The sequence below is a fragment of the Ursus maritimus genome, unplaced genomic scaffold (genome assembly GCF_017311325.1).
Source record: "Ursus maritimus isolate PB19 unplaced genomic scaffold, ASM1731132v1 scaffold_13, whole genome shotgun sequence".
In the NCBI taxonomy this organism is placed as follows: domain Eukaryota; kingdom Metazoa; phylum Chordata; class Mammalia; order Carnivora; family Ursidae; genus Ursus; species Ursus maritimus.
This window is the reverse complement of record NW_024423675.1, coordinates 55,207,321-55,228,147: the sequence shown is the minus strand read 5'-3', so window position 1 is coordinate 55,228,147 and position 20,827 is coordinate 55,207,321. Positions and strand designations below refer to the sequence as shown.

The 20,827-nt window shown below is 41.0% G+C and overlaps 1 protein-coding gene and 1 long non-coding RNA gene across 2 annotated transcripts in view; both read right to left on the bottom strand.

The window, feature by feature from the left end:
* Window positions 1-20,827, bottom strand: part of MTHFD1L (methylenetetrahydrofolate dehydrogenase (NADP+ dependent) 1 like) — a 185,721-nt gene that overhangs the window by 83,080 nt on the left and 81,814 nt on the right. The gene's annotated exons all lie outside the window — the stretch shown is intronic.
* LOC121102292 lies at window positions 14,227-18,591 on the bottom strand. Its single transcript, XR_005834411.1, has 2 exons — window positions 15,844-18,591; window positions 14,227-15,763 (listed from the first exon to the last, which is right to left on the bottom strand). It is a non-coding gene; the product is annotated as an uncharacterized LOC121102292 (long non-coding RNA).

Genomic DNA, 20,827 nt, shown 5'->3' with positions numbered 1-20,827 from the left:
GTACAGGAGGAAGCAAGGAATATGCTGGACTAGACTTCATTCTGAAGCACCGTGGGCTTCCTGCACAGCGCTAAAGGAAGTGGAACCTCGACTCTTCAAACTGACTCTTTCTGCCCTATGTGAACACGTCTACCCAGCTGAAGCTGTCTGCAGATAAACTCAGCGAAGGCTCCAAAGTCACAGAAGCACAAGAATTCTGAACTTGAGCTTGAGGCAGCCTTAGAGCATTTTAATTCTTTTTTTCAGTGACTAGAAGGAGACTAAATCAACCAGGATGAATCATTAATGATAAGGGAAGCTTAGCATTATTACTGTAGCTGAAAAAAAAAGTAAACTTGACATCAAACATATTAATTTTGAGGATCCAACTCATCTTAAGTCTCTGAAATTTTACAAAAAATCAAATCCTTTCTGCTCTTTTTGATTCGTCTATTTAATCTATGTTCCTCTTTGGTTTTATTAAATGTCTTAAGGTCAAATTTCCCTAAGAATATGTAGAACCGACCGGGCACATATTAGGAGACCCACGTAAAGAAATCAGTAAGAAAACAATATTCATACTAGCCTGAGCCTTTCCATGTGCCCTTTTCGTGATGGCAATGCTTGTATATGTATGAGGGAATTTTGGTAGTAGTATAGAATGCATGAGAAAGTTACTGAGGATGTATCTGGGGAAAGGAAAGAAAAAGATAAGCAAAGTATAAAAAGGACATAGATCAACTTGAACCATATGTTTTCAGTAATGACAAAAAAAAAACTTTGAAAATACCAGTAATGCCAATTAGATGCGCTTTGGTGTCAGGACCCAGAATTTCCTTCCTCTGGAGTTAATTAGTTATAGACATTGGTTCCCATTATTTGAAACCATCATTAATCATCCTATTTCATAAAATAATTTTGACCAAAGTGAAATTTAATTTTGGAAAAAAGAATGTTAAAGATGAAAATTAAATTACTCATGTTATTTTTACCTCCCTTATAAAAATCCAACTGAATTAAATTCATGAATCCATTATCCAAATAGTTCCCATCTTCTTGTTGCAATCATGAGCATTTGGACAATGTTATTGCCACGACCAGGGTTTTAACCCTTCTGTTTTTAGCAAACAATGGCATCCCAGAGTTCTGGCTAGAGGCCTGGAATTTTGGATGATTGCATGGGGGCAGAGCTGTTTTCTTGCTGCTCCCAAGATCTGGACACAAGGAAAATAACTTGAAAGAGAGGCCAATTCGGAAAGTCTTTGCTCCTAACATGTGTCACCCTACAATAATTAAAAGATGAAATAGAACATTTTTCATGGAGCATTTTATGAAAACAAACCCAAGGAGGAAAAACGTAAAGATGTCAAAAGAGAAATATATTTTATCTGAAAGGTTCCCAGGAAAAAAACAACATAAAAAAACCTGTAATAGCTTTTTCTGCAAGTAGAAGAAACCCAGCAAGTGAAACTATGATTACTAAGCTTGAGAACAAATGAAATACATCAACATTCCTAGCACAGCAACTTCTAATAGAAGAAACTAAGACAGAAGGAAAACATTTTATTTTATTTAGTTGTTAAAGATTTATTTGAGAGACAGAGAGAGAATGAGAGAGAGAGAGAGCACGTGAGGGGGGATGGTCAGAGGGAGAAGCAGACTCCCTGCTGAATGGGGAGCCCGATGTGGGACTTGATCCTGGGACTCCAGGATCATGACCTGAGCCGAAGGCAGCTGCTTAACCAACTGAGCCACCCAGGCGCCAGAGAAGAAAAACATTTTAAACTTGAAAGTGGAAGATACTATAATGTATTTAACAAGCAGGCAGAGCAGGGATTATCCAAACTGAAGGCAGATGCCCATTAATGGGTCGCAAAAATCGATGTACTGGGTTGCACCCAGAATTAAAAAGAGAATTAAAAAGAGAAAAAGAAACAGTACAGGAAATATCAGGATACATCACACATAATGAAAGTAAGTACTATTGTTTCAGAAGACGTGATTCAACTTTTGTGTACATGCACACATGTGTGCGCACGCGCATTTGAGATAAAAAATGTACTTCATGCTTTGAGTTTTGGTCAAAACATGCAAGGGTCACTGGCCCAGACTATACTTTGCAGGTTTCTTATCTAAGGAAGGAGGAGGCAGACCTGCTGCTTTTACAGTCATATCTAGTCCTACTGGATTCCTGTAAGATCAATGTCATGATTATTCAGGCCTGGCTCCATTCTGCTCAGTGTTGGTGCAAACGGCACAGGGGAGCTCACAAGGAACAATGACCCCAAGCTCAGTGTTATCTCACATTATCTTTATATTTAGGGTCACAGATGTTCCTCTCACTGATTCTGAGGCTCTATGGCTGGGTGTGGAGGCAGGAATGGTCTGCACGATCCTGCTTTCCACGTTTCCTTCCGTAGGTGTGACACGGACAGGAGTGTAAGAGAAGACCCCGCCCCACCCCGCCCCATGCCCGTCCAACAGAACTGGACCTTGAAAGGATCCGATTTTAAGACAAAAAATGAGAACACACTGAAAAGACCAGTAATTCATATTTACATCTGTAAAGAGCTCCAAGTCAAGAAAATAACCTTGAAAAGGAGGCATGCGTATATTTTCTCTGGCTTATTTTCAATATAGCCTTTTTCTGTTTAAAAAATGGATATATTGGGGCGCCTGGGTGGCACAGTAGTTAGGCGTCTGCCTTTGGCTCAGGGCGTGATCCCGGCATTATGGGATCGAGCCCCACATCAGGCTCTTCCGCTATGAGCCTGCTTCTTCCTCTCCCACTCCCCCTGCTTGTGCTCGCTCTCTCGCTGGCTGTCTCTATCTCTGTCGAATAAATAAATAAAATCTTTTTTAAAAAAATGGATATATTAGTGATACATTATTGGCAAATCTGATGTGAAGAAAAAAAACAAATCAGGCACATTTAACTGTTTTCACTAGCATCAATGTTCCTGGCTATCACTCTACAGTTGAGAGGAAAGATACCCTTGAGATGTCTAGTAACATTTTCTAGGGAAAAGGTAACAAATAATTAGGAATAATTCTAATGTTCCCACCTCCTGACCTCTACACTACCCCTAAGCCCCAAAGGAGCTGAAACTACAGTTTGCCTTACTTCTCATTTTGTATAAACAAAGAGCGAACCCTCAATTTGCCACCTCTTTCTCCTCTGCTTCTCTTTGGTATGTCCCCACCCTGACCTTTTATCTAAAAGTGGGTCTGACTTGGGTAAAGCTGCTGATTAAAATAGGGTTATTTGTATTATACGGGAAATGCTAAGTGTATAGAAATATTATTATTATACTGGCAAAAGGTAAGCATTAACACAAGGCTTTATTATGCCCACCTAGCTCGTAAATTTCTGAGATGGGTCTGCAGAGTAGCAAGCGGTGGCCCTCACAAGGACAGGGGTCGCTACTTACATGCCTTTATCTCCAGCATAATGGGTATCATGCTCTATAGATACTTTTGTATCCTGATCTTTTCAGTGAACCTAGTATGGAGCATTTCCCCAAGATACTAACATCTGCCGGGTAATATTTTATTATATAGTATTCCATTATAATGGAAGGAGTCATGATTTATAAAACTGGGCTTACTTTTGGCCATGGTCTAAACTCTTCCTCAAAAATGACCTGTGATGTACTTAAGAATGAAAGTGAGCCAGTCTGTTTGGTTGACTTAGAAGATAATCCTGGGGCGCCCGGGTGGCACAGCGGTTAAGCGTCTGCCTTCGGCTCAGGGCGTGATCCCGGCGTTGTGGGATCGAGCCCCACATCAGGCTCTTCCGCTATGAGCCTGCTTCTTCCTCTCCCACTCCCCCTGCTTGTGTTCCCTCTCTCGCTGGCTGTCTCTATCTCTGTCGAATAAATAAATAAAATCTTTAAAAAAAAAAAAAGAAGAAGATAATCCTAAGCATGGTTGTGTAGAGAAGCCAAAGTCTGCTCTCCTCCACTCTGTCTGGCTACCCAGCAGGTACTGTCAAAAAGTTAGCGGAGATGGTGACATGGGTGATGTGGCATTAACTCAATTGTGTATTTGGAAAACCTCTGGAACTATGTCATGCTGACAGTGAATGGGTTATCAACTCACCTTTTTATTTGAAGGAGACCACGGAGAATCAGAAAATGTCTTAACTTCTCGAGTAGCTAAGTATGGCTTAGCTGTACTTAAGTGTGACTAAGGAGATTAATTAACAGAAGTGTTGGGTGTAACTTCCAGGAAGGCTCCTAAAAAGGGGGTGTGCCTTTCTTCCATCTTCCTGTTGGCTGGGATACAGATGTGATGGCTGGGGCTTGGGCAACCACCTTGGACTACTAGGCAACATAGAGCCCCTGATGATTGAGGAGCTACCATTCCAGCCTAGACTGGATGTTTTTTATGTGACAGAGAAATAAACTTGTATTTGCTTTGGGTCCCTTTCTTTTACTGTTGCTGTTATTTGTGGGTGAACCTAATCTTAACTGATGCGTTCGTGAAAACAAAGCCTATTCGGAAACATTAAAGCATTTTTCATTTCTATCATTTCAGTTTGCACATTATTTCGACATTACACAGTGTTTTCTTTTTGTGCACAATAGTAACTCTGGGACTGAAGTCAAGGTTACATTTCTAATTTAGAAAAGATGTGAGATTTGCTTAAAGTTTTGCTGATGAAAGAGCTGAAATTTCAGAGGCTGAGATGTGCCCACAAATGCCCCAAAGCTATGCAATGCAAAGTAAGTGTTAGAAGAGGGTCTGATCACAAGGTCCAGAATTAAGGCAGGAAAGCGGGAACAAGTACGTATGCCAGGATGCAGAATCACAGGATAGATATACGCGTGAACTCCAAAGGGTTTCCTACTCATCTGACTTCAAGTACGGTTCTTGCTCTCAATGCTACCTCCTTTGTGTGTGTTATGTGCTAAACAAAGAAATGCTTTTTGGAGGCAAAAAACTGTTTTTGTAGTTGTTTTGAATATTTTTAGAAGTTACATCATTAAATTATTGCCTAACCCTAAAAAGTAATAACAATCCACACTCAACCAAAGCATTCATGCAATTTTATAAAACAAACAAAAAGGGACTAAACAAGAGGGGGGGAATCAAGAGAAGGTACTCAGATTGTTGGTGTTTGACACTCAGAATGTTCGTGTGCCTCAACACTTGAATATATGGACATTTAAAAATAAAAGATTTTATTTATTCATTTGAGAGAGAGAGAGCACGAGCAGGGTGGAGGGGCAGAGGGAGAGGGAGAAGCAGACTCTCGCTGAGCAGGGAGCCTGGCGCACGCTCAATCCCAGAACCCAGGGATCATGACCTGAGCTGAAGGCAGACGCTTAACCGACTGAGACACCCAGACACCCCGAAAACATGGAAAATTTTCTAAGAACCTTATTCATTGGAACAGGACTGAATATTTCAATGTGGAATAAGGAGCACTTCGTGGATGAATAAGCCACCCTTGCTGCCCCTGGAAAGCAAAGCACGCAGCTTCGGTTTCTCCCTGCTCAGTGTGCAGAGGGAGCTTCTCCACCTGGCTGGCCCCGCCTCACGACGTCAGGTATCGGCATCCATGCATCGCTTCTGCTAGAAAGTTAACGTAAAGCCCTGACCCTCTAACGGTGGGCTTAGGTGGGCTAAGGCTGGATGACCATCAACATCCAGATTTAGCTCAAAAAAAGCTAAATACTTGACCACATTCTAATGAGGACTGACAATCGGAGGCTCTGGTCTCAGCCTCTGTCCTAAATTACAGACTCACATTTCTTCCCCGCCCTTCCCCCTCAATGCATAACTAACAAACATTAACATTTTGCCACAATTGCCTATTTTCCTTTTACAAAGAAGGTAAACAGCATAGAGAGAGCTGAGGTCCCCTGTGCCTGGGTCCCCAGTTGAGCTCCCCCCCCACCCCGAGTGGGAAACTCTTACCAACCTGGTGCTTACCCAGGTCGTGCACTCCTACTTGTACATACACACAAAGGCATAAACACATATAGTGCTATTTTTGTGTCTTAAGAACGTGTTAGACTGTACTTACAATCCCACACCCTGCTTTTCCACTCGACGTTGTATTTCTGAGACCTTGTGTTGTGGGAATGCACAGATAGTCTTGTGGGTCTTCCAACACCCACATTTTTACCTGCTGACAGTCCTTTCTTAGGGAGGGAGCGCCCTCGGATAGGACTCCTGCCCTTCCCCCCCTCACTATTCCACTTCAGGAAGGTGGAATGACTTACATGAGGGAGGCAGGGGTGGAAAGAAATACCATCTTCATGGGGAATACTGGCAACAGTAACTCTACAATATCATTCTGGAAACCCTCATAGATTAGAAACTGTACTAACGCTTCTCCATGACTTGTAAGGATGCTGAAAATCTACGTCCAATCTGTCTTCTCTGCGGTATCTCTGGGCTCCTGAACTACTGGTGATTCCGTGAACACATCACCTTCTGCCCTCTCTGTCCTGCTTTATTGGTTTGCATCTTAACCATTCTTCATGGCTTGTCTCAAAAGCCATTTTCTCAAGCTTCTTAGTGGAAAGACTGTTTAAAAATTGTCAATTTATCTCCAGTATTAATCGCAAGCACAGCATTTCAGATTAGCATTTATTCCCCTCCAAAATGACCTCATTTGACGATGAGACTCATCGCCCCACACGTCTTCTACTCCAGGTACACCATCTCCAGAATCTACCAACATAGTCCCATCTACAATCATTGGCTTGTTCTGTGAGAACGCCTTTCTCCCGAACTCTGGATGTCAAATTACTTTGGATTTTTCAAGCCAACTTTTCCTGTTTTAAAAATTATGTAACTAACACACCCTAATTATAAAAGTTTCAAGAATACCAGAAAAACAAAGTATAAAGTAAAAATCACCATGACCCCATTTCCTACAGAGAAATAAAAGCGATCATCTATATCTTTATTTATTTATTTTAAAGATTTCACTCATTTATTTTTGAGAGAGAGAGAGAGAGAGCGCACGAGCAGGGGGGAGAGGCAGAAGGAGAGGGAGGAGCAGAATCCCCGATGAGCAGGGAGCCCACCTTGGGGTTGGATCCCAGGACCCTGGAATCATGACCCAAGCTGAAGGCAGATGCTTAACCAACTGAGCCACCCAGGCGTCCCTACATCTTTTTAAAAAGACGCCCCCGACGTGGGGCTCAAACTCATGACCCCAAGATCAAGAGTCACACACTCCACTGCCTGAATCAGCCAGGCGCACTTGCTATAGATTTTCTATATCTTTTCATTGCATATACAGTACAGATACTCATTGCAAAATTTTTAAAAATGAGATATAAAATAGTTATGTAACTTCGTTTCTTTTACTGTATATATCATGAACATCTTTTCATGTTTCATATAAATCTATTCTTAATAACCTTGATGTTACACCAGTAATATTAAACTTTTTTTGTTTTTATCTTGAAGTTTTTTGTTTTTTTTTTAAAGATTTTATTTATTTATTTGACAGAGATAGAGACAGCCAGCGAGAGAGGGAACACAAGCAGGGGGAGTGGGAGAGGAAGAAGCAGGCTCATAGTGGAGGAGCCTGATGTGGGGCTCGATCCTAGAACGCCGGGATCACGCCCTGAGCTGAAGGCAGATGCTTAACCGCTGTGCCACCCAGGCGCCCCTTGAAGTCTTTTTTTTTTTTTAAGATTTGATTTATTTAGTTGACAGAGAGCGAGAGAATGGCAGGTAGAGGGAGAAGGAGAAGCAGACTCTCCACTGAGCAGGGAGCCCAATGTGGGGCTCAATCCCAGGACCCTGAGATCACGACCTGAGCTGAAGACAGATGCTTAACCTACTGAGCCACCCAGGCGCCCCTATCTTGAAGTATTAAGTTTTTAATTTTCATATTAAAATTTTTATCTATTTTAATTCTGACTATATTGTAATACAGGGCTCTGAAATTGGTGGGTTTTTAAAAAGATTTATTTATTTGAGAGAGAGGGAGTCCGACTCTGGGCTTGATGCCACAACCCTGAGCATCAAGAGCTGAGCCGAAACCAAGAGTTGGACACTTAACCAACGGAGCCACATAGGCACCCCTGAGGTTTGTGTTCTAAAATTAATAGCCAAATGTCCAAGCATCATTTAATCATTAATCCATCCATCAGCCACCAATTTGAATGTCATCTTTATGAAATCAGTAATTTCTACATATAATGGAGTAAGTCTATTTAGGGAGACTCTATTTGGTATCATTTCTTTGTCTACCTCTATTATTGTGACAGCATTAGCCCGTGTTGATATCGAGAGTTAGGTAGGTCAACCATCATTCATTACTCTTTTAAATTTTTTGTCTATCCTCATGAATTTATTTTGGTAGAATTTAGACACATGTTGTTATTAATTTAACCATGAAGTTCATCTTCCTGCATAGCTTTTATGGTAACTATGTCAGAGAGTGTAGCACGGCATTGAATAGTACAGGTTAGTAGGGCATGGTATACCATAGTAATTTTATATATTAGTTTGACAGAGGAATGATGATTGTTCAGGATGGATTATTCCCATCCAAGAACATGGGACATGTCGCCTCACTATGACTCAGGTCCTGCTCTGTGTCTTTCAATAAAATTTGATAGATTTTTTTTTCCTCCATGTTCACTTCTTGTTACATTTACTTCTAAGTATTAAGTATTTAATGATTTGGGGGACGCATATAAAAGGGTTATTTTCCCACATTATAGTATCTTTTTATGGATGACCTAAAGGGAAATTATTGGCTTTTACTTATTTACATTGCATCCAACTCATCAGCCAAAACTTTTATTATTTAAAATAAATTTCTTCAATTTTCTAGTGATAGAATCATACTGTATGTAAATAAAAGAACATTAGTCTCCTCTATTCAATTTTTAAAAATTTTGTTAATGTTCTTGCTTTGTTGCACTGGCTAGGACTCCCACAATAATGAAGAGTAACAGCAGTGATCCACATTCTTGTCATGTTTCTGAATACGCCAGGTACGCCTTCAGCACGTCACCGTTTAGTATGAGGCTGATCATGAACTTCTGTTTTACAATTCTATTTAAACTGTTCCACTGCATTGTCTTTATTATTCCACTGAGATGCTGCTTTCATCCCTAAAGTTACTTCTTTACTCTGCTTTCCTCCCTCCCTCCCCCTTCCCTCCAACTTGGAGCCTTAACTCACGACCTGAGATCAAGACTGGAGCTGAGATCAAGAGTCAGACACCCAACTGACTGAGCCACTCAGGTATCCCTTTTCTGCTTTATTTTGAACACGATACTCAAACACTTTGCAACCAACCATGATTCTTTTAAATCTTGGGTAGTTTTTTAAAATTGATATTACTTGTATCAAAGTATTAATAGATAGGGACACCTGGGTGGCTCAGTCGGTTAAGTGTCTGCCTTCGGCTCGGGTCATGACCCTGGGGTCCTGGGATCGAGCCCTGTGTTGGGCTCCCTGCTCAGCAGATAGGCTGCTTCTCCCTCTCCTCTCCCCACTTTTGCTTTCTCTCTCTCCCTCTCTCTTGTTCTATCAAATAAATAAAATCTTTAAAAAAAAAAATAAAAGAACCCCCAAAGTATTAATAGATAAAACAACATTTATGGTTGAACCTGGTAGGAGAGGAGGGTTTTAGAAAACACTAATAATTAATTTTTCTTTCTCTGCCCCCCAGAAGATGTAAAGAGGTCCACAAAAGGCTCCACTGTTCCTTAACAGTTACCAGTTTCCTAATATTCCTTGCCAGAAATTCTATTGCTTTCTTTGAGTAAGAACAGTACAATATTGTAATTATACCAAACATTGCTAAGAGTTTAAAACTACCTCATGGAATTACAATTTTCTAAACTACAATTTACATATTAGGAAAGGGTAATTTGACTCTCTTTAGGCTCAAAGTTCTCAGCTAAGATAGGATAAAATAACAGTCACACAATGGAAATTTAGAAGTCATTCACTGCACACTGGATCTTAATAACCTCCTTAAAAAGCCTATGCATTTTGTAAATTTCAAACCTCAAGTTTAATCTCTGGATCACATTTTAAAATCATTTTATGTTGACTTTCATAGTTCTAATCTCCGTAAAACATGTCTTGACAAGGATCTATTTTAACTCCACATTTTACGATGGTAAGCACAATTACATTAGGAACATTATTTAGAATATGCATAAATCTTAACTACGGATGGGCTAGATATCTCATTGAAAATAAACTGGCATTTCGTAAATGTAAGTGGTTGAGGTTAGGGTAGACATTCCTAAAGTTCAAAACTTTTTTCAAAACATTCCCCAATTTTTTTTACTCTTTTTATTTAATTACTCTTCAATTTATTTAAATACTGCTTCAACAAACTACCTGGCAAATATGCCCATATTCACCATTAAAAGCATAGTGGAAATTCACACACATTTACCAGCAGGTAAGTCATTCAGTCAACTCATGTGTATTATAATAATTTTTCATTCAAAAAACACCTAGTACTCACTAGGAGATCTGCACAGGCCCTCTGATGTTGTCAGTGATCTTTGAGGAAGCAGTAAGACACAGTGGGAAGAACAAGGGCTCTGGGGCCAAAAACCTAGGTTCAAATCCCTGATCCCCATTACACTACCTGTCTGCCTTCAGACAAACTACGAATTCACACTGATGTTCCTGTTTCTGCACCTGTAACATGGAGGTTGTCCTGGTAACTATCTCCTAGGGTGATTATAAAACACATAAACATATATAACACGTAAAAGCCCCCAGGAGGGCGCCCAGCACACAGCAGGTCCTCAAGGAAGGTAAACTCTTGTCCCTAGGAGTAAACACTTATACATGCCAGGAACTGTCCCATGTACTTTAGATGCATGGTTTTCCCTGGCTTTACAGATGAAAGAACAGAGGAGTGGAAAGGTTGTCAGCACCCAACAGAGGGGTACTACCGGGGGGGGGGGGTCTATCTGGTGGTCTGTGAGTGGGAGGAGCTGTGGATGGGGCCAGGATGCTGGGCATCTTGCAACATGCATAGTAGTTCCAACAAAGATTTGTCCCCTGCCCACAGGATTGTCCCTCCAGACACTGCTGTAGTTGAAAAACCTGCTTATAATTACAGGAGCCTAGAACCTTCCCCCTAGTTTCTTTCACATAGAAATGTAATATTTTTTCAAACCATCAATATAAACCCATTTTTCTAGGAATGCAAACAACAGTGAACACTGAAGAAAGGTTAGCCTTAACTTTGCCATGAGCTGTGTACTTTTTCAGAAGATCATGTCACCAATGACAATAACCACTTGTGACATCTGAGTGGCCAACAACACCTAATCCTTCTGCATTCATGCCTGCCCTGTGCACTCGGTCTTATACGTGTGTGCAAACACCTGACCACTCAGAACAGTTTCTAATGTAGTTGAAATGTTGATGAAAAAGTTATGGACTGTTCCCTTGCCTGCCTCTGTAAGTTCTCGGAATTGGGAAGACATTTGATGACTCTTTACAGAGAAGCCAGGGATACAGCTGTGAACAGACGGGGCGTTCCCACAAAGGGACGGCACGGGAAGGAGCGGCTGGGAGGAGAGCCCGGAGAGGCTGTTTAGAAAGAGCTTTAATGAAGAGGAGAGAAACCCCACCCGATAAGGCTAAGAGCTGAGCAGGATGAAGCTCAGAACCAACCATCAGAGCATCGGAGAGAACAGACTAACTAATAAGAGAGTACATGGTGGGGAACGGTGAGGGTGGGCACAGCGGAAAGAGGAGAAACATTTGGAGAATGGCTTTTTTTCAGAAGCGTGTTGGACCTATAGACTTTACAAGGTCTACATAAATAGATAAAAGTGAGTAACTCATCTCAATAGGATTACAACCATCCTTTACATGGAAGCCCCCATAGAAGAAGGAAAGTATTAGAACAAAATGTGAAATATCTGTATGGACTATACTGGGTATGACTTGAATTCTCCTCTTATGAAAAGCTTCTGACTTTTCTATAATGATTAGAGTATTACTTCAACAAACAAAAGGTATTTGTTTTATATTACATATATATGGGATGTTCCCAGGATATTTATATTTCCCCTAGGTGAAATTCTTACCCTTATGCACCGGGAAATTAAAGCAAGAGTATTGGACCTATCGACTCTGCAAGATGGCTAAAAGTAGCATATACAACATGACTTTGCTACTCTATTTTTTCAAATTGCAAAATGATTTGCATCCTGCCTCTCTCCCCTTGGCAGTGATGGTCTTTCCCAAATAAGAAGCCGAATCCTTCATGTTTTGATTAGCATCCCTTTTGGCACCAGAGTATATTTGAGATGTTAAATACGCCAGTTGAATTTCAGACCATATGTTTTTAATTTTAATGTTTAATGCCACTGCAAAGACTCTCTGCATTGTTTCTCAACAATTTTCGAGTTTAAGTTTCTTGAGCTCTTTTGCATTCCAGAGTAGTGCAAGGCTTAGGCAAGACAGAGAGATGTGCTGGAATGATAGCGTGCACCTGTGATCTGCTGGGCTCCAGGGCATCCGGCTTTCTCACTGGTAACCACAAAGCATTTCAAACAAGGCCTTCGAGAAGGATTTCCCTAGCCCGAAAGGAGGGTATTTGAAGCAATGCAATTTCCTTAGATCTCTTAGATCCTGTGTGGATGGTCCTGGATGCCTTTGTGTGAGAAGGGATACAAGCAATAGTGTTTCCCATTGGCACAACTCAAATCCCTCTGAGTTTCTTATGAGTTTCATCAAGCGTACTCATACAGCTATTCTTCACTTGAAAAATGAATTAGTATTTGTGTAGAGTTATCTAAAAAGTAAAGATCCTTGGCATCTTAAGGTGGTAATAGTAGCTGATGTCCACTGTTCCGTGTGGGGCGAGCCCGTACTTTTCCCAGCATGACTGCATGTCCTTCACAGAACAAGCCTTGTGATAGGTATGGGAGAAACTGTGATTTGGAGAGGTTAAGTGACCTACCCAAGGACACGTCCAGGACACGGCAGAGGACAATTCAAAGCTAGGCAGCTGGATTAATGTTTTAGTTTTCTTTGGATATTTATTGGAAAGATATATGCACCCCTAGGCTTACTGCAGCATTATTTACAATAGCAAAGATAATGGAAGCAACTCAAGTGTCCATCGATAGATGAACGGGTAAAGAAGAGGTGGTGTATATACAAGGCAGTATCACTCAGCCATAAAAAAGAATGAAATCGTGCCATCTGCAACAACATGGATGGACCTAGAGGGTATCATGCTAAGTGAAATAAGTCAGACATCGACAAATGCCATATGATTTCACTCATAAGCGGAATTTAAGAAATAAAACAAAGGGGAAAAAAACACAAAGAAACAGACTCTTAACTATAGAGAATAAACTGGCGGTTACCAGAGGGGAGGTGGGTTGGGGGATGGGTGAGGTAGGTGACAAGGGATTAAGAAGGGCACTTATCGTGATGAGCACTGAGCAACGTACAGAATTGTTGAATCGCTGTGTTGTACGCCTGAAAGTAACAGAACACTGTATGTTGACTACACTTGAATAAAAACAAACAAACAAATAAACAAGCAAACCCAGGCAGCTGGAGCCGGCAATCTAATACATTTGGCTGCTCTGTGGAAAATCATCTCCATTATCTTGATTTTCAGTGTATATAGCAGAAAATGACCTTGAAACTGTTATCGGCCAAAACAGGAACAAAAAAATATTAGGGTAACTTAATATTACTCTAACTTAATTCCACCAAAACTTTGAAAGGTCAGGTTGTAAAATCTGGGTGACCATTAATTAACAAATCCTGTTTCTAAGTTTTAAAATAAATTTTTTATGAAAGAGTTGATACATACAAAATACAAGGAAGTTGGCAGCAATAACTAAAAAGTCTGATCATCAATACATAAAACTCAGGATGGTAGGCACTTTGTGGAGAAGCAGAGAAATGGGATCACAGTTGGGGGGGGCATGACTTCTCATAATTTACTATCCCAAATGCACCATGGAGACAGACAAACAGAAACTAGGCTTCTAATGGAAAACCCTTCAATTACTTTACTACAACAAAGGGGATAAATGTTTTGTATTCTTCTTCTGCAAAACAATTCTAGAAAATAGGTATCATCATGTACTCCTTTTTCTCTGAGCTAGATCGTAAAGACCTGACGTTTTTGTCATCTTCCATAGTGAAGGTTCTTTCTTCCTTATCTCAAAACCACTTCTAGACTGATTTTATATTTAGAGACCATATGAGTAACACAAATAAAAATCGAATAGATAAACTGAAAGTATGGCAAAAGATAGTTTTATTCAAAGTATCTTGTCAAACAGAAAAGTAAATAGGCCATAAAATTAAGCCCTTTCTTTACAAGGGTCCACGGGACCTTTTATGCAAATGTTCAGAGCCGGACAACACGGGATCAGAAGAGGCACTTCCCTGAAAACCAGGTACCACTGCGAAAGCAAGTCCAGCAGCTACAGCAGAATAGTCAGGGGGGATGATGCATGGATCTCCTTCTTGCAGAAAGCCCTGGTCTCTGTGGCTGAGAAGCAGCTCTGGGGAAACCATCTGTTTGGCTGCTCTTCCCTGGGGAGACAGGATGGGGGGGGGAAGACCCTCACTCTGCCAGAGTAGGTAGACTGAGGAGCAGCTCCGGGTGCAGACCCCACCATCCGCAGCGGCCTTGAATAGGACACGGGATGAGGGCAGCTGAGCTCCTGACTAATTTAAATCTACTGAATCTGCTTGGCCTTTTTTTTTTTTTTTTTTTTTTTAGGTCTGAGGCTCACAGCCACCTCCAAAAGAATTACGGTGGAGGAAAAAATTTCACATGTGGTATGACTTCGGGAAAAGGGCCACCCTAAACAAACATAAATTTTGAGATAATTAAAGGCCTACATGTAAGAGGCAGTATTTTAAAAGCCAATATAGATCATGAATCCAAAAGCAGAAATCTCGAAGAGAAAGGGTGGAAAGAGAAAAGGTACAACGAACACATTTAAAAGACAAGGCACGCATGGGAGAAGATACTCGGAACACATAATGGCCAAGTGCTCATATTCAGAATATAACTCCTAACATCTCACTCCTGGGAACAGACCCTCGAGGACTTTTGCACGGAGACTTGTGCACGTATTCTCAGAGACACAGACTAGAATGTTCCCGGTAGCATTATTTGAAACAGAACACCAAAAAGGAATCTTAGTGGCCCTGAAGGAAGAGCGTACAAATGCACGTGCTGACGTCCATGCCAAGGGAGACTTCACTACGGGTTGGATGAGGCTTCTCTGATCACAGCTACTCGGATAAATGCGGAAATGTCAGGTTGAACAAAAATAGCCTGCCTTCTGCTTTTGGGTGGCCTGCAACTTTTTCTTTTAATGTTTGGAAAAAAAAAAAAAAGAGGACTAATACTTCATTGCATGTGAAAATTAGATGAAATTCAAATGTCAGAGTCCATGAATAAATCAATCTATTGGAACACGTTTCCTTCCTGCGTTTTAGGGTTTCCCTGTGGCTGCTTCTGCAGTTGAATACTTGCACAGAGATGCTATGACTCACAAAGCCTAACATACTCGCCTTGCCCTTTACAGAAAAAGTTTGCTGATCCCTCTTGTAGCGCAATGCAGATAGAAAGATTCATTAATGCACAAAATTTTAGAACATATAAAATGCTACAGAAACAGGCCGCATATCTGTGGTTCCCAAATTGATGTGCTGAGCTGTCCTGAGCCATTGCACTGAACTCGGAGGAGCCATGCGGCATTTTCAAGTTTGCAGGGAAGCTCGGTAACACTTGATGTCTGTTGAGGCCTGCCAGTTCCACCTTGAGGAGCCATGCGGCATTTTCAAGTTTGCAGGGAAGCTCGGTAACACTTGATGTCTGTTGAGGCCTGCCAGTTCCACCTTGAGTTCATGGTTTCAACTTTACTGCCCTGCACGCCTTTCAATGACATCATATATTTGTGAAGCCAAATTTTTGGCGGTTGCTGAAGAAAGAGCAAGAACGGTGTGAAAGCCAATGGGGAACAGGAAATGATTTGAAGCGTCGACCAATTCCAAGGACCAAGAAGTTGTTCAGTGCCCAACAAGGACACACATCTCAGTAATAACTTACAGTGGCTATTTAAAAATGAAACAGTATCTTTCCTTTCAATTTATATGTATTCTTTTTTTTCAGACAGCTACTAAGGTATCAAGACATAAATATCTATGAAGTTGTTTGGACCTAACTACTTAATAAATGGACATGTTAGGTATTTCTGTTGGCCTCCTCTAGCTTAGGAAACAATTGCTGAGACACTACATGAACAGAGAAGGTCCAAGAATCTCTGTTGTAGATCTTTTGCAAAAACATACTCACAGAATAAGAGTATGAACCATGCCTGGAACTGATAATCCCTAACCTGGGATAGTGGCTTCCTCTAGAGAAGGAGAAAAGGGAATGAGGTCAGCGAGGGATTCACAGGGACCTCAACTCTTGTGTCGAATGTTTTATTAAAAAAAAAACAAACCCTAAAGTACACATAGCCATATATTATGATTTTGACACAACTGAGTGATGGGAAAATAGGCATTTATTACATTAATCTGCACACTTTCTTGGATACTGTATACTCAGTATATTTCACTTTTTTTTACACTTTTTTTTTTTTAAGGGCAGAAGACTAGCTGATGAAAGAATGAAGGGTGAGTGACTTTACACAGAAGCATGGGCAGAGAAAGGTGGGGTGGAATAAGGACCAGTCCCGAGAGCAAGGGAGAACGCGATTAGGCCTCAAGGTACATTAGAGACATTCGAACTCCCAGGACAGTGAAAACCGCCTTCCCTTCCTGGGCTTCCTGAACATCAGGCTTAAAGAACACCACTGGTGATGAGTAGTTTACCCAAAGGTTAGCACGTGACGGACACCTCCTCACTTCTTGTCCTTGATTTAATTATGAATACAATCACTGGAAGAAAAAAAATTGGGAGTACCCTAATAAAAACAGAGCCTAGGCTGAGATCTGTGTTTCTATACAATGTAAACAGAGTGAGGTCTGGGAGAATACCAGCTTAGAAAGCTGGGAGACCTTTTGATGTCAGATTTTTTTAAAGGGTGGGTGAAATTATAGGTATGTTTAGTTTGGTCTGGTTCTCTTCTACCCAAATGAAAGGATATTTAAAATTTGATGGCAATAAATATGGAAACAGGCAATAAGCTGGTGACCGGGTGAAGCCGCCAGCAGGGTTTCCGGAAGCCTAAGGAGCAAGATTTAAATGGTTTGCGAAAGGGCAATGGACAAGTAAGGGGAGCAATAAATGTTGTGACTTAACAAGATAACCTTTAATTAGTACTGTATTAGGGAGAAATATCTTTTTTTTTTTTTTTAAAGATTTTATTTATTTGACAGAGATAGAGACAGCCAGCGAGAGAGGGAACACAAGCAGGGGGAGTGGGAGAGGAAGAAGCAGGCCCATAGCAGAAGAGCCTGATGTGGGGCTCGATCCCAGAACATCGGGATCACGCCCTGAGCTGAAGGCAGACGCTTAACCGCTGTGCCACCCAGGCACCCCTGGGAGAAACATCTTTTAAAGCAGTCTGGAGAAAAGAAGATCTTAGAAGAAGAAGGAAAAAAAAAAACAAGCCTACACTGGAATTAAAATTTTTAAAAATAATAATAATTAAAAGAAAGAAAGAAAGAAAGAAAGAAAGAAGCAAGAAAGAAAGAAAGAAAGAAAGAAAGAAAGAAAGAAAGAAAGAAAACCCAAAAGTATCCCACCACCGTTGGCATACATTATTACAGATCGGCACAATATAATTACACTGGTAGGATTTTAAGTTGTGGCTATCCGCTGCAGACAGGTCATCTGAAACTTGGTGTTTTTTCATGGGAGTGGACGGGAACCAGCTAAAGAGCGATGAGAAAATCACTGTAGGCAGAGCAGCCAACTGACCACCTGCACAGGTTTCGGTGAGAGGGGCCCTGAGGCTGTGTCCTCTTCCTCTTCCTGGCTGGCTGACAGAGCACACGTGCCGTCATCTCTCTAGGCTTCAGTTGTGTCATGTGTAAAATGAGGTTAACAATCCCCGCCCCCAGAACTGTTTCAGGCTTCGGGCAGAATGCAGACGACCCGCTGGTCTGGAGCACAGGTCTGCAGCTCGGGAACCGCCCAGAGAATGGCAGCATTTTAATGAATATGTTAACGAGCCTTTGCGTCCCAATCATTCTCAGTGTGTCTTAGAATGACCATGGTTATTTATTCTGATCTCGAAACCCTAATTCTGAAACATTCAGGGCGAAGCTCAGTGCATGATTTTAACCGCTGGACATTGCTCTAAGTTTTCTTCTGACACACAGTCTGCTTGTGCGTAGGTACCCCGGCAGCCCGGGGAGAATCGGCAATGTCTTGACCAGCACTTCGGAAGAGGACGCTCAATGTCAAATATAAGTGAAACATCAAAAACTACCAAAGCTTCATACAGGTCACTATAAAGGAAGTATGGCGAAATGTCACACAGCATCCTAGGCTATGAGAAGACCTGGGTCTTGATCTGTTTTGGATCAGGGACCCCTTTGAAAAATCTAATGAGAGTCGTGGAGCCCTTCTCTTGTTAAAAAAAGGAAAAAAAAAAAAACCACCCAACAACCACATATGTACGTATATAATTCTGTATTTAATTATGGGAGGGGTGGCGGGTAACCACCCGTTAAGAACTCCTAGCTTAAACGCGTACAAGTGTATGCTGAATTCCAGAGTGAAGCAAAGGTATTCATTCGAATTGGGAATCAAAACCAAATTAAGAAAACAGAAAGCAAATTTAAAAAACCAAGGATCATGTGTAAGTTTGAAATCCTTACAAATAGTTTAAAAATGAGATAACTTATTAGAGCCTAGAAACTCAATGTTGTTTTCCTTTTCTTTCTTCTTATTTTTTAAAAAATAACACATGATTAGGATTTGATGCCAAAGAAATGTTTGCTTTTACAGCAGTGAATGGAGGTTTACTGGACTCCCATGAGGACTGTTGGCTAAAGGAGGAATAGAAACAGCTATCACGGGGACCACAGCATTTCCCCCCCAAATTGTCAGGGAATATTTTGGTCTAGTCTGATAAATTTGTGCAATTACAGTTGGCTGAACAACATGGGTATGAACTGGATGGGTCTACGTATATACAGAATTTCTTTTAAAAAAATATATATATTTTAAAGATTTATTTATTTGAGAGAGAAAGAGAGAGAGACATAGATAGCGACAGAGCACAAGTGAGGAGGAGAGGGAGAAGCAGGCTCCCTGCTGAGCAGGGAGCTCAGCATGGGGCTCGATCCCAGGACCCTGAGATCATGACCTGAACCAAAGGTAGACCGTTAACCGACAGAGCCACCCAGGTGCCCCCAGATTTTCTTTTTGATAAATACAGTATAGTACTGTAATGTATTTTCTTTATGATATATTTTTTAAGATTTTATTTATTTATCTGACAGAGAGAGACAGCGAGAGAGGGAACACAAGCAAGGGGAGTGTGAGAGGGAGAAGCAGGCTTCCCGCTGAGCATGGAGCCCGATGTGGGGCTCGATCCCAGGACCATGGGATCATGACCTGAGCCGAAGGCAGACGCTTAACAGCTAAGCCACCCAGGTGCCCCCCTTTATGATTTTCTTAATACTATTTTCTTTAGGGGTGCCTGGGTGGCTCAGTGGGTTCAGTGGCTGACTCTTTGATTTTGGCTCAGGTCATGATCTCAGGGTCCTGGGGTCAAGCCCCACATGGGGCTCTGCACTCAGTGGGGAGTCTACGTGAGATTCTTTCTCTCCCTCTACTCCCCCCCAATAAATAAATGCGCCTTAAAAAAAAACTATAAATACTGTTTTCTTTTATCTAGCTTGCTTTACCTTAAGGTATGTGTCAACTGACTGTTTATGTCATTGGTAGGGCTCTAATCAACTGTAGGCTATTGGTAGTTAAGTTGTGGGGGAGTCAAAAGTTATATGGGGATTTTTAACTGCACAGGATGGGGGTTAGTGCCCCAACCACCAAACTGTTCAAGGGCCAACTGTAATTAAATAAGTTTCACTCTATTTTTAGCCTAAATGGAATATTGATTCCATTATCTGAGAATAATTATTGCAGAGTAGACAAAACAATTCCTTCCTGGTGTGTGTTGGGATAGAACAAAAAATTAAGACTAAATACACCTCACAAAACCCATAGTACGGGGAAAATTCTAAGAGATGCCCATCATCTCTTAAGGTTGTTCCTTAATCAATCCGATACTTAATCTCATAAGTGCATTGCACTTACCACAGAGGTTTATGGGCTTACGTCTCACACCACATTATAAATTATTGGAGGCTAAGAAACATGTCCTGTATCTCCGATTCCCAGCTCCTACCATATATTACTTGACATAACAGCAGAAGCTCAGTACAAGTGTACTGGAGTAAATCACTTCAAAGGACTTACATAAATCCTCAGTTACTTCTTTTCCAAAATATGACATAGAACTGAAGTCGCTAGATCGTTTGCTCATTTTCAGTTTGACCCAGAAATTCTGTCAGATTGCTCTTTTTCTGTAAATTACCCTTTCAAACCTTTTGCCCATTTTTCTATTGGATCACTTGTCTTAAAAAAAAAATGAATCCATAATCCTTGGTGATTTATATATATTCCAAATGCTAGTCATTTGTCTATTACCCCTACAAAGGTTTCTCCTACTCTGTCACTTGTTTTTTAAATCCTGTATCTTTTCACACACAATTTGTTGTGTGTTTTTTTTTTAAAGATTTTATTTATTTATTCAACAGAGATAGAGACAGCCAGCGAGAGAGGGAACACAAGCAGGGGGAGTGGGAGAGGAAGAAGCAGGCTCATATCAGAGGAGCCTGATGTGGGGCTCGATCCCAT